Here is a 13611-nt window from a genome sequence, read left to right on the forward strand (position 1 = left end):
CAGCCTGGAGCTAGTGCTTCAATTTTAGTTGCCCAGATCTCGTGATAGGAGCACTGTTGTTCCGATAGATGAACTAATTAACAATGAAGCATCACATCTGGTTAAAGAATCTCTGCTGTGGTTTCTATAGGGATTTCTGTAAATAAATAACATCCTTTCCAAAACAGTATTTTGATCAGCAGTTGTTTCTAAACAATGGAACTTATATCTGGGTCCCAAATCAGAAGTCTCCAGCCAAGACCTAGTCCCACTGGAATCTGGGATGTCAGGGCTGGAGGATTTGCTGTGGATTTAACTCTTTAATGTAGGTGGTGTACAAGAACTCCTTCCAAACAGAAACCTGAGTTAAACTGATCCAGTGCTTTTTGCATTACTCGTGACAAGTGATGCAGGAGCTGTCTCTGTTCGTAGTGCAATGGTACCACCAAAACAGATAGTGCAGCAAACATCACCTATTTATAATGAGAAAATATGCCATTTCTAAATAAAAATGGAAACAGCCTTATGCTTCCTGTGGAACAAGGGCTTTTAAGGAGTCTGTAAGTGGTGACTGCTGTTAGACCACTAGTGGTTAGTGCTAGGAGCAAGCAGTGTGCTCCCACCCCAACCTGACCTTTATTTCCCATAATCAACTGAACCACCAGTGGTAATTGTAATAGATGTTGCATCCATCTCAAAGTGGATTTTGGAAAGACAGATAACAACACAACAGCTAAGGGCTAATCTGAACAACCTGTGCCCCTTAACCATAGTGCTGGTCAAGGTCTGACTCCTGCCAGGTTTGGAAGAATCTAGCTTTTGTTGTTGGTGTGCAAATGCAACAATGAGTCAATTATTTCACTCCATAACTGGTGGACAGACCAGGGGCTGTTGAGTTCTCCTGCATGGCAATGGGCTGCATGCCAGGATCTCCCCTTGAGCAAGGATGCCTCTCAATGTTACTCCTTGGGTTTGAGAGATTCCTTGCTGTAGCAGACCCTCAGTTATGATTAATGGCATGTTAAACTTTGAAATCTTAGCTAGCTGATATAAAGAATTGATTGCACATCCATAACACTTTAGACATAAACTATTGATCAATTCTGAGACTAATTCTGGATCCAGCTGCACCTAAACTCCCCTCTAAGAAGGACTTTAGAATGCATGGACTCCTGTCTGAACCTCGTGATGCAATGGGAAGGTCTCCTTCACAGTTCTGTCTGACCCTGCCCTCTGCAGTAAGTAATGGAGCGTACCTGGCCATCAAATCTTGTTAAACCACTGTCATATTCACTATCAAACCTTGTTAAATCACTGGTTTATATCAATTAACGTATTGCTACGTGTTTCTTATGAGTGAAGTATGTTAATACATCCATGACAGCAAGGCAGAAGCACCTCATGGGCCTCCAAGAGGACTGCCCATTGTGAAGCCTGCAGCAGCTAGTGTGTGATAACACACCAAGGAGTGTTAAGGAGTAACATTTATCTAGATGGCACTGACAAATCCATTGCTCAAACGTGTGACATTTCAATGCTTGCAGTGACCTCAACACAAGCACTGATTGTTATTAACCTCTTTCTGCACCCAAGGTCCTTCCAGTGGCAACAATGCAAGGTGAAACTGGAGTCAGTCTGTCTGCCAGGGATGTGTAATTCACTCCTCCAAGCACTGCTCTCATCTTTTAGCATAAAGCCCAACTGAGGAGCCCTGGAAAAACACCTGGATAATGACAGAGTGTGGAGGCTGAAGGAAAGTGCTGGTGGTGTGGTACAAGGTGTCTGAGATATGCCTGTGACTGATCAATAGCTGGATCAATGTACCATGAAATGTCATTGGTATGGACTGAGGATATTGTGACCATTCAGAGTGCATGAGAAAAAGTTAGGAAGTATCTGTGTATACTTGAGAGTAAACATTGGTTGTGTTTGCTGACTCCTAAAAAGGAAGTATTCCCATGCAGCAGGAAATGAGTCTCCCAATGTTCTTTGCAATTGGGGGTACCTAATCTTAATTTCCAGGATCCATAACCTGAGCAGGAAAAGACCTGCAATTGGAAATGTTGACAGCATATTTGTCTTTTTCCATTTACGTTTGTATATATATATATAGGTATATATGTGTCCATATGTATGCACAAATTTCTGTGAATTTCACTGCTTGCTACCTGACTAAAGCTTCCTAGGACAGCAGCAGCAGAAGATGTGTCCATATGTCTGTTGGCTACTGCAGCTGAGGGTTGCTTTTAGTATCTATCTATTAATTTTTAGCCCAGCACTAGCAGGGCAAGTTGCCACTTGTTGTGGTGTGACACAGAGTTAGTGCTGGTGGTCCCTGCTATGTTTGTTTGGAGATCTATGAGAATGAGGCTGGCTGCAGAGAACTGGAGCCCAAGAAGCGTAAGTCACTCAAAAGAGTGACCTTCAAAGCCACCACCTTGAGCCACATGCAGTGGAGAAGAGGAAAGTAGTTTGCAGACAGATGACGATAGGTTTATCTCCAAGATCCCACTACAAAACAGGAGTGCCCCTGTCATGCAGCCTGGTCTCAGCTACTCCACTGCTGGGGTTGTGGAGTGCCCCTTGCAGCCCCTCAGGGTTTGCCAGCTTGGAGAAGTCCTGCTGTAGCTGAACAAGGGTCTTGATCTATCCACAGGAAAACACTTCACATGGCTGCCAGGTGCTTTTCAGCTGATTCACATGGATGCACAGGGAGCAAAGCAACTTGATTGCTGTGGACAAGGAATTAGGCTACCTGTACTCTTTGTCCAGGTGTGAAACTGCTGTGAACTTAATTGCTTCCTTTGCTCACAAAGGTATTTCGTTTCTCAGCATTGTAAGGAATATTATTTATAGGAACATTATCCTCCTGGCAACCAACAAAGTAATTACTTCAGACTGCATCTTCCAGTTGGGTTTTGCTGTGATTTGTGGCTGTGAAATCCAGAGGATGTTAAAGAAATGGAGGAAAGGGATTTACATTTACATTCTTGCAAGTAAAATGAACTGCAACTTGGGTTTTAGTTTGATTAAGAATGAGTAAAATATAAAGGAAAGGGGTGTAACTGAGAGATTGCAGAAGAAATTAACTGGATGAGCCAATTTGAGTTCCAGGTCTTCTGGTATGGCTCAGGTGGGGTTGTGCATCCTGGTCCCTGTGTTAGCAGTGACCTGTCTCCAGGTCCATATAAACATGCCAAGAGGGATGTGAGCCATGAGTTCATGGTAGAAGGGTCTGGAGAACAAGTGTGATGAGAAGCAGCTGAGGGAACTGGGGGTGTTTAACCTGGAGAAGGCTTGGAGGGACCTTATTTGCTCTGTACAACTGCCTGAATGGAGGCTGTAGTGAGGTGGAGCTGGGCTCTTCTCCCAGGTAACAAGTGTTAGGACAAGAGGAAATGGCTTCAAGCTGCACCAGGGGGGGTTTAGATTGGATATTAGGAACAATTCCTTCTCCAGAGGGTGCTCAGGCATTGGAACAGGCTGCCCGGAGCAGCGGGGGAATCACCATCCCTGCAAGTGTTCACACACCGTGTAGATGAAGCCCTCAGTGCCATGGATTAGTGGTGGCCTTGCAGGGCTGGGGTAATGTTTGGACTTGAGCTTAAAGGTTTGTTTCTAACTGGGTTGATTCTATGATTCCGTGATTCTAGGAGATGGTGATAGACCCCAAAGCTCAGGCAAGGCCACTGGTAGCATGCTGCCACAGGGCAGGACGAGCAGCATGATTTTAAGCTTGTGGTTTGCAGACAGTTGGGGCTCCATGAAAGCTTTATTTGCACTTGCAAAACTTACAGAACCAGCAAAAACCAGCACCATATCAATAACAATGACAGCTGGACCCAAGGCATGTTTCAGCATGGCTCATGCATGGGAAACTAAAACTGTGCTGGTGGTAAGAGGTCGGATCTTCAAAGGGGTTTAGATGTGTTATTCTCAAGGGTTTGTGATCAGAATGAGGCACCTGCTCATGATGAAGACCTGAGCCTTAGAATCATAGACTTATTGAATGGTTTGGGTTGGAAAGGACCTTAAGATCACCAAGTTCCAACCCCCCTGCCATGGGCAGGGACAGCTCACACTAAACCATATCACCCAAGGCTCTGTCCAACCTGGCCTTGAACACTGCCAGGGATGGAGCATTCACAACCTCCCTGGGCAACCCATTCCAGTACCTCACCACCCTAACAGTAAAGAATTTCTTCCTTATATCCAATCTAAACCTCTGCTGTTTAAGTTTCAACCCGTTACCCCTTGCCCTATCACTACAGTCCCTAATGAACAGTCCCTCACCAGCAACCCTGTAGGCCCCCTTCAGATACTGCGTTCTGAGAAGCGCTCCCGGATCCAAACCTGTTGAGTGAGAGAGAAGTAAAGCAGGGATTTTATTTCCTCTCTAATCTCCTTTTTGCAGCCGATAGTGAGGAAACAAGAAGCTTTATTTTCTGTCAGACTGTTCTGCTGGGAGAGAGGGTGGGATTTTTCTCTTATGCTTATTGTGACTCAGGACTATGCCCACCAGCAAGTGACTGACTCTGCATAATTAACTGGAGGTGACCCCAAAAAGCCCAAATGGATAAGGTGCAGCTTCTTGGGAGTTCAAAACCCATATGCTCCAAAACCTGTTTGTCTGTATATTGACCGTGATTTCCAAGTGCCAAGGAACTGCGTGTACACTTCTGTGTTTTCAAAAGCACATTGTGTGTGTTGTTGACAGGACAGGCTTTGGCTCTAAAACACTGCCAAGTAGCCTTGTCAAGCAGGGAGAGACTTTCTTCTGCCTTTCACTTCTCCTTTCCTCTCTCTCTGTCCCTATCCCTATCTCTGTCTCTATCCCTATCCCTGATTTTCCTTCTCCTCTCCCTCCCTTCCTCTCTGTACCTCCCTCCCTCTAGTATAGACTTTGGGAAGAGAGGCTCCTCTGTGCAAAGGGATTATTTCCAGGCTGTGCATTCAGCTCCTTGTATTTCTGCCTTTATAACCTCTGAAGGACCCAATGCAATGGCACTGACCTTAACAAGGTGACAGGGCCCTCGTTGTCACACATGAGCAGTGATTGTCTCCAATATGGTATGAGAAGGTGGCAGCTCTGATGCAGAAACACTAAGGGTCAGGATCACACATGCACCTAGAGGCAGGCATGGGGGCCTTAGTCTTTAATTACTATAAAAAGGCTTCATTAATGTTATTGTGCTTAAATAACTTAAATACCAAATAGCTTTGAGTCATGATTAGAAGCAACAAAAGTTATTGAGAAAGGCAAGGAGCTAAAGTTATTTTGGCTCAGGAAGTGTAATATGAAAGGCGAAGGTAGATACCCTTTTTCCCCTGGATTTTGTGCCTCCGGCTGTAACACTCTTGCTCAGGAATGTCTATTAATACTAAATAATTCACTTGGGTGCCTTTCGTAAGTAGAAACCAGAAGTGATTTCAAAGGCCTCCAAAGGGGGCCCTCCATAAAGGAAACAAATAATTACACATTGTTTTTTATTTTGTTATGTTTTTTACCTTATTTGCGTCCAAGAAACTTGAACTAGGCTTGCTTTGTTTGTCCACACTGGAGCAATATAGGCAGGGAATTTGGCAGAGTCCCAGATCCTGGCAGCAGCTGCCAATAAAAGCTCACTGAGCAAGTACAAGGAATAACATCACACAGTATTATTTTTAACTTTGATGAAGTTGTGCTGAATTGCTCCAAGGGAGGTAACAGCGAGCTCCGAGGGGTTAGGACCAGCACGGGATGTGAAGGATGTTTATCTTGCGAGTGTTTGCTTTGTGCTGTAGATGTAGTTCCCACTGCTGGGGAAACACTTTGTCAAAAGCCCACTATTAAAAGAGTTTGGGGAATAAACAGTGCAACAACAGCCACAAATACAAACCTTTACACTGTAATGTGCATAGAAAGCCACTGTCAAATAAAAAAGCTGAATATGCTTTAAAATGCTCCCTGCTGTCCAGCGATGGGGCTGCCTTAGACATGCCAGCAAGTAGCTGAGTGATGCCAGGGGCCACAGTCCTTGGTATGGCATAGAATCAGAATCATAGAATAGTTTGGGTTGGAAAAGACCTTAAGATTCTAACTCCCCTGCCATGGGCAGGGACACCTCACACTAAACCATGTCACCCAAGGCTCTGTCCAGCCTGGCCTTGAACACTGCCAGGGATGGAGCATTTGTCACTTCTTTGGACAACTTTTTCCAGTGCCTCACAGAAAAGAACTTCTTCCTTATATCCAACCTGAGCTTTCCCTTAACCTAAGTTTCAACCCATTACCCCTTGTCCTATCACTACAGTCCCTGATGAAGAGTCCTTCTCCAGCATCCTTGTAGGCCCCCTTCAGATACTGGAAGGCTGCTATGAGGTCTCCACACACCCCGCTCTTCTCCAGGCTGAACATACGCAACTGAAGTGCCACAAGGAGCAAATGAAGGGCACGGCTGCTTTAGGATGACCACAGTAATTCTACTGCTCCTCTGCAGTGTGATGTTGTTTAGCATGGGATGCTGGGGAAATTGGCACCTGCTGTTTTAGCCTTATGTGCTGTGAAATGTGGGGGTTTGGGAGGTCTCCTGGAGCAGAGATGGCTGAGAAGTGGAGGAGGCAGCCAGCTGAGCAACTGGAACCACCACCAGCTCCTCAGGTGGTTACCTGTGGGTACCTGAGAAGCAGGGCTTGGGACATTTGGTCTTTGCGTCATCCAGGCTCATGTCTCATATTTGGTGCAGAGGTAACATGAATTCATGAAGCCGGTGTATTGGATTCATTCACAGGGATGTTTCCCATCCTTGTCTAGGGCTGCTGATTGTGCACTGAGCAATCCTTATGCCTCTTCTCTTCTCTAGTCCTTGGTTGCTCTGCACCATTGCAGTAGCTTAGGGCTGGTCTCTTGCTTAGGACACCCCTGCTAGTTCCTGACTGTCTCCATGACATCTTGGAGTTATCTGTGACTGTATGTTCAGAGGACTGTCAGTCTTCAGATGCTTTATGTTCAGGGTGCACTCCTCTTGTTCTTGAATACTTATCCTTGTCCTAAAGTAAAAGCATCTTCACATGGAAGGGGGAAGACTGGAGGAGAAAATCCTCCAATTCTGTCTAATTCCACCCAGCGTTGAGAGCTGGTTGGATACCTGCCATTACACTGGAGAGCCCCAAAGCCTCAGTCACCAAAACTGATTTATTTCTTGCCTGACTTCTGGCAAGGAAGGACTAGATGGGAACACAAAGCAAACCTCTTTCTCCCTGTGCTGTTGTCCAGAATTAAGTACTTCTTTCTTTTCTACATCCCTGCACTGCGAAAAGTGACTTCCCCATGTATTTCTCTGCCCTGATTCTCAGCCTCCCTTCACTTGAAGCTGTGTCCTTGCTCAGCTTGAGTGGTTGCAAATTGCATCCTCCCCTGGACATTTCTGTTTGGAGGTTTAGCTCTGCTGCCCTCAGTAATTTCTTTTGGAAATCCTGGGCCCTGTGAAGAGCTCTCTTTTGAGGGAGGAAGCGTTTGCACTTCTTGGTTTGTGTGCTGATGCCAAAGTTCTTAGCTGTGGAGCAGAAGTCTCTGCCCTCCATTCCTTGGTTTCAAGTAAAGAAATCCCAAACCAACAACCAGAAAACCTCAGACAATTGTATTTCTTTTATTTCTTCCAGTTGCTGGAATCTCAATGATCATCAAATGGCTCCTCAGCCTTTGCATTCCTCTGAACATCATTCTCCAATGCCCCACTCAGTTCAGATGCTTTTCATTGCAGTGATACAATCAAATGCATTTTGACTTCCTCCACTTTCCCCCATCATCAGCCCCTTACATACACTGTGCTTGCTTCCACATTGGTCTGAAAGTTTATTTTTTCTTTAGAAATCTATCACTCCCAGAAGTCCTGGCATCAGTTTGCTCCATTTCCACTTGGTTTGCCTGCTAATACACTGCTCCAGAGCATCTCTGGCCCTACCTCCATCCGCACATCTCAGCCACACACACGCGGGCTGTTGTAACTTACGTGCTTTACAGTGATTTGTCTTCTTAAAGCCTTAATGGGGTGCCCCCAGCTACACACTGAGCATCTCTCCTGCTCCTTTCTTCTTGACATACTTCTGGGTTTTGTTCCCAGACTTTAGATCTGTTGTATTGACCTGTGGAGTTGGTCCTCTTCCCTACCAGGTCAACAGCAACACACCTAGCCAGGCAACCCACAGGACCATGCATCCACTAAGCCACCAAAAAGCACAGAGCCGCATCTCCATGTGTTGAAGCTAATGGGATTTCTCCGAAGAAGCAGAGGTGTCTCTGTTGCTGTCAATGCAGCTGGTGGATATGACCAAGGACATTCATTCTCTGTCTGGGTGCCCAGAGAATAAGAGACACCCATGTGAAAGCAGGGAGCACCCAGTGTCCACACATGTTGAGTGAGAGCTGCCAGCAAAGGAATCAGGGGGTGCACAGCTCCAGGATAGCCCTTGGTGCCTCTTGTCCATTGAACCTACCCAGGAGAGCAGAGGAATGGGGTCTGGTAGTTTACAGCTCAGCAGACTCCTGTTATTCCTTGTCTTGAGCAGCAGCTTCCTTTACACCTTCACCTAGGGCTTGTTTAGAGAAGATGGGGCATGAATATCTGATGTCTCTGTGGGCAGCCTGGCTGGAGATCTGCCAGCCAGAGGGGCAAAGAAGGCACCTGATGTGAAAAATCTATCACAAGGCTTTGAATGCAAAGTTCTTTGCATGTGGGAGCACCAAGGAGAGGAGAGATGTTTGCTCTCATCGGTTTTCTTTATGAAAACCCACCAGTTTGCTTTGGCTGCTTCTGCAGCACGTTTGAAAACACAAGAAACCATTTCTTAGGGAGCAGCCAATGTTGGGCACCGAGCCCTTCAGCTCCCAATGTGTTTCCATTGACTTTCACATATTTTCTTCATGTTGATTTTGGACTGTGCTATAATTTAGGCACTTGCTTCTGTGCCCCTTTGGTAAAGGTTTAAATGGAACTAAAATCCCGTGATGCTTTGCTGTGTAGACTTGGACCTGGCTAAACTCTTTAGGATCTTTAGCTCTACTGACTTCTTTTGTATGCTGTGTAGTGCCATTAGTTAAAAGCTCTGCTTCTGCAGTAAATGGGAGCCTGTGTTTATTCTAATAATGAGAAAAGCTTCACCAGGAAAGGTTTTTGTGATGGGTATTTCTGTATATTGGTACTTGTGCCTTCAGTAGTGGTGGATGTGTGTTCAAATAACCTCACTCCAGTGCCCCCCCCAGGGTATCTGTGTTAAAATGATAGCAGAGTGGAAATCTCAGAGGGAAGCCCTGATTTCCATCACACAGTTCATCACCACAGGGGACAGACATACAAGCAGGTAGAGATTAAACTGACTTTGATTTAAAGAGGTACAATATCCTGCAGTACATTACCCCTGGGTGTTTATGTTGATAAACATTATAAACAGCACCTGGGGAGGTCTGTGTCCTGGAGGAATCCCAAACTGCCAATCCCTGGGGATTTAAAACTGCAGCCTATGAAAAAAGTGCTCTCCTAACATGTGTGCATTTCCCATTGCTGCAGGCCGGATGCAGTCAGCATCCCGCATTCATGCCTAGATCCCTCTCACACCCAGAGGGTGTGCTGGGCACTCTGGTGGGGGCTTTATACCATCACAGATTGCCCATTTGTTTAAACCCATTTGTTGGTTCAGGAAATGTCCAAATGCACCCCAAACCTCCCAGAATCTAAAGAAATCATTGATTTGGGGTTCTTTACTGTGTGTTTTTTGAGCCTTTCTTGCCACTGGGAAGTCTCAAAGCTTTTGCTGTTCATCACGATACTTAACTGCAATGGCTGCAGCTTGAAGAGCACAGCCCCATGCCAAAGAGCATGTTAAACTAGTGAGAGCTGGATTCAGGACATGGTTGTGAACTGAACACAACTCTGCAAGCTGGCATGCTAAGCCATCTTACCACCCTCTTTTATAACAGTGACTGACAAATCTTGATAGAGTGTTTATACTGGAGCCAGCTCCCATTATGTCAACTGAACTTCTTCTCCCCTTTTTCCCTTAAATCTGGCATCAAAACACTTCAGCAGAATAAACATAACAACTATATAAACCCTACCACTTACTTTTGACCCACTTACTTGCTACTTTATGGCATGCCTGCCCAGTTAAATCACTGCTCGGGGAGTTAAATCACTGCACTGTGTTTTGCTGGTGGAATGCTTGGGATACATCCATGCTGTGAAAGGGTCCTAAGCTGTTGGGCCTGGAGAAGCAGTGGTTTGGGTGCAGGAAAGAGCCTGTTTTCCTTGTGGCATTGAAAGGTCTTGAAGCCATGGTTGGAGGTGAGGTCCTTCTGCTTAACGTTATTTTATCAGCTGAAGTTTCTCTTTGGTGAGATGCGAGGAACCAGATGCTTTTTAGCCCATGTTGAAGCTGAAGTGAGGATGAGGAGGAATTTAACCTTTTTGGGTACATGCTTGACATGAGTTAGTTGTCTTGCCCTTTGCCTGGTCACTGGGGAGGGAAAGACATTTCCAGAGGGGACTCATCCTGTTTATTATCCTTGTTTAGGATGGGATGAATCCCATCCCCAGCTCCAGAAGGGATGAGGGGAAACTCAAAACTGTTTTTTGTAACATGCTCCACAGCAGGGCTGAATCCCATAATCACCTGAAACACCCCTGCAAGCAGTAACTGGAGGAGGTTAGACTGGTGATGGGGAATCCAGAGACATCCCAGCTCTTGCCTTCCAGCCTTTCCCTTCTCATGTCCCCATGGGGCTGTGCCACATCTACCTGCACCAGTGTCACTGAGAACCACTGTACCAGGGTCCATGGGGACTCTCCTCTCCCACCTGGATGCTTCAGCCAGCCACAAGGTTTCTGACAAAGAAACAAAGCCAGACTCTGCCTACACCTGCATATCACAAAACTGAAAAGCAAGTTTTCCCATGCATTCATATGTAATATATCAAAACTATAACTTCCCACCCTGAATCTCTAAAGGAGAGGTCTAGAGATGAGACTTAGCTGATTCAAGTGCACAAGCCTATTCATACCCCAGTGTTATTACAGCTCCCCCATCAAAGATTAGCACTCCATTTAATGAATTCAGATGCTATAAGGGCTCTGGGCTGTGCCATAATTAGATCATCTTCAGTTTTGAGCTGTGACCCAAGACAGAAGCCCCTGGAGCTTTCCACTCTCTCCTGAACAAAAGGAATTAGAACAGACTACAAAGGGGAAACTTGACAAACTGCTTACTTTGCAGGCAAATGTTTCGGGTGAATGAAGGTGTGAAGTGTGTGGGACAAATACAGAAAGCCATAAGAAAAGACCACACTGGGGAAGGAGGGATTTGGAGCAGTCTCTTGCCAGAGTAGCTTCGGATGCTGTTCTTGTGCCAGTGACACCAGTGTCTGGCCTTAGGGCTGAGACCGTGGCAGCCAAGGGTGTAGAGGACCTGAGGTGCTTTTGAGACCTATACAGGGTTTAATGGAAAGACAGTAGAAGAAAAGCAAACCATGTGGTTCATTAACATGATTCCCTAAGGGCTATTGCAGCTTCTCTGCCTCTGGAAATATCTCAAGCTCAAGAAATAGTCAATGCAAATTCTGATATCATGCATTGACAGGTGAGACTTGGGTGGCTTGACTGGTCTTCAGTGGATACACCCTTACTCTTTGGAGAATGCTGACCATAACTAATAAAGAGGGGGGAAAGGCTACTGCTGGGAGGATGGTCTGACAAGAGAAGGCAGACTGGATACTTAGACTATGCTAAATAACCAAAGGCTGTGGGTTACTCATACAAAGCAATGGACTGAATGAGGAGTGCTGGTTTGACTTGTGGAAGTCACCTCTGCAAGACACTCTGAGGGCTGGAAGTTCAGCCTGAAGAAGCAAATAAGAAGACCTTGGAAGGGGGAGATTCAGAACCTGGTTTCTCACTTCTCCTCTTGCCCTCAGAAGAATCCTGTAAGAGACATTCACCCTCATAACTGTGGCTGTTGATCATCCCCTCCTGAGACAGGCTCCCGTGATGCACGGGTCTTTGATACTGGATTGCTCATATGGTCTTCAGTGATAGAGATGGAAGACAAGGCTCTGGGCCATGTATAGCACTGTGGGTGTGAGGGAGTGATTCAGTTCTTTCAGACTTTCCTCATTAAGCTTCCTAAAAAGAAAAAGCTAAAGGTGCTTAAATCCCATTGCGGAGCTCTCCTGGACTGGGGAAATTAGAATGGGAAAACTCCTAACTCCTCTGAGTAAGGAGGACTGGTAACAAATCAGCATACATACACATATACACACACTGATAATAGCTGCAGACATTTCATAGGCCTGCACTCACTCAAGAATGTGGTCATTGCACACAGGCATTGAGATGCCAATTACTGTCCCTGCAGCACTGTTCAGCCAAGGAGAAATGGGAACAGCAATGTACTTCTGCTTCAAATACCAGGCCCTATCCTGACCTCAGTGACTCTGAATGCCTTCTCCACTATAGAGGAGGTAATTTGGATTATGCTGTGATACAAAGATTGGGAGCTGTCCTCTTACCTGCCTTTACATTTAATCAAAATATCAAAACCATTGAAAGGGTGGTTGATCTCTAAAAGAATAGTTGTTCTCACAAATTATTGCAAATGTGGTTCAAATTGGGCTGTAGAATTCATAATTAAAAGGAACATGCAGATTTTAGTCCATGCCAGACTCAGCTGCAATTAGCATCCCCATTAATATGCTGATTTATTCCCTTACAGTCCCTTGTTACTCAGAGAGTGTGAACTCGATCAAAGACGCATGGTCCTGGCACTTCAGCATCTCCTGGGAAATCTCTGCACTCTCCTGCCTGGAACTTTTGCTTTGCAGTTTCAGTTGTAGGACCTGGTCATTGCTACTCCTGGCTCCTCCAGACCGTGGTTTATCATTGCGTAGAGCAGCATTCCCCAAAGTGTTTAGAGCAATTCCTCAGGAGTGGCAGAGGCTTCATCCAAACTGCCTCCTGGGAAAGCAGTTCCTGGCCCATGTTGCCTTGTTGTGCTGCAGCATCTTGCGGGAAGCCACGGACACTCATGGGACTATGGGCTGTTTTGTTCCCATCTAGGTTACTAGTGTGGATGTAACCACAAGATACAATCTGTGCTGCAGAGAGCTTTGTCTGATGAGTGTGGATGGGGTCTAGCTCAGCTGCTGCCGGTACAGCACATCCTGCTTGCTGCGGAGGAGAAGAAGGAAAAGGAGACGAGGGAGAAATCTGTCTGTTCCCTTGGGGTTTCCAGTCCATGGATCCTGCAACAGCAAAGCAAAACATGGATTTGTTGCAAAACCAGACAGGATAGATTAGGACACTTTGTTCTTTTTGTGTTTGTGTGCACCCAGCTCTTCCTCCCGCCTTTCTGTGTGTATCATGATGCAGATGTACACAGCTGCTGTAATGGCCTCAGTGGTGGCCTGTAGCACTGGGGCCGTGCAGGACTGTCCTTCCCTCTACAAACCCCAGTGCTTTGGGTAAGCCATTTTGCAGGATATGATGTTTACAGATCGTTCTGGAGAAAGCAGCACACTACCTCATGGGTACCAGAGGTGAGCCTAATGATTTAAAGTGATGGGTCGTAAGGATGGCTTTTCCCCTAAACCAAATGACAGAAGTA

The sequence above is a fragment of the Melopsittacus undulatus genome, chromosome 7 (assembly GCF_012275295.1).
Source record: "Melopsittacus undulatus isolate bMelUnd1 chromosome 7, bMelUnd1.mat.Z, whole genome shotgun sequence".
NCBI classification, from domain to species: domain Eukaryota; kingdom Metazoa; phylum Chordata; class Aves; order Psittaciformes; family Psittaculidae; genus Melopsittacus; species Melopsittacus undulatus.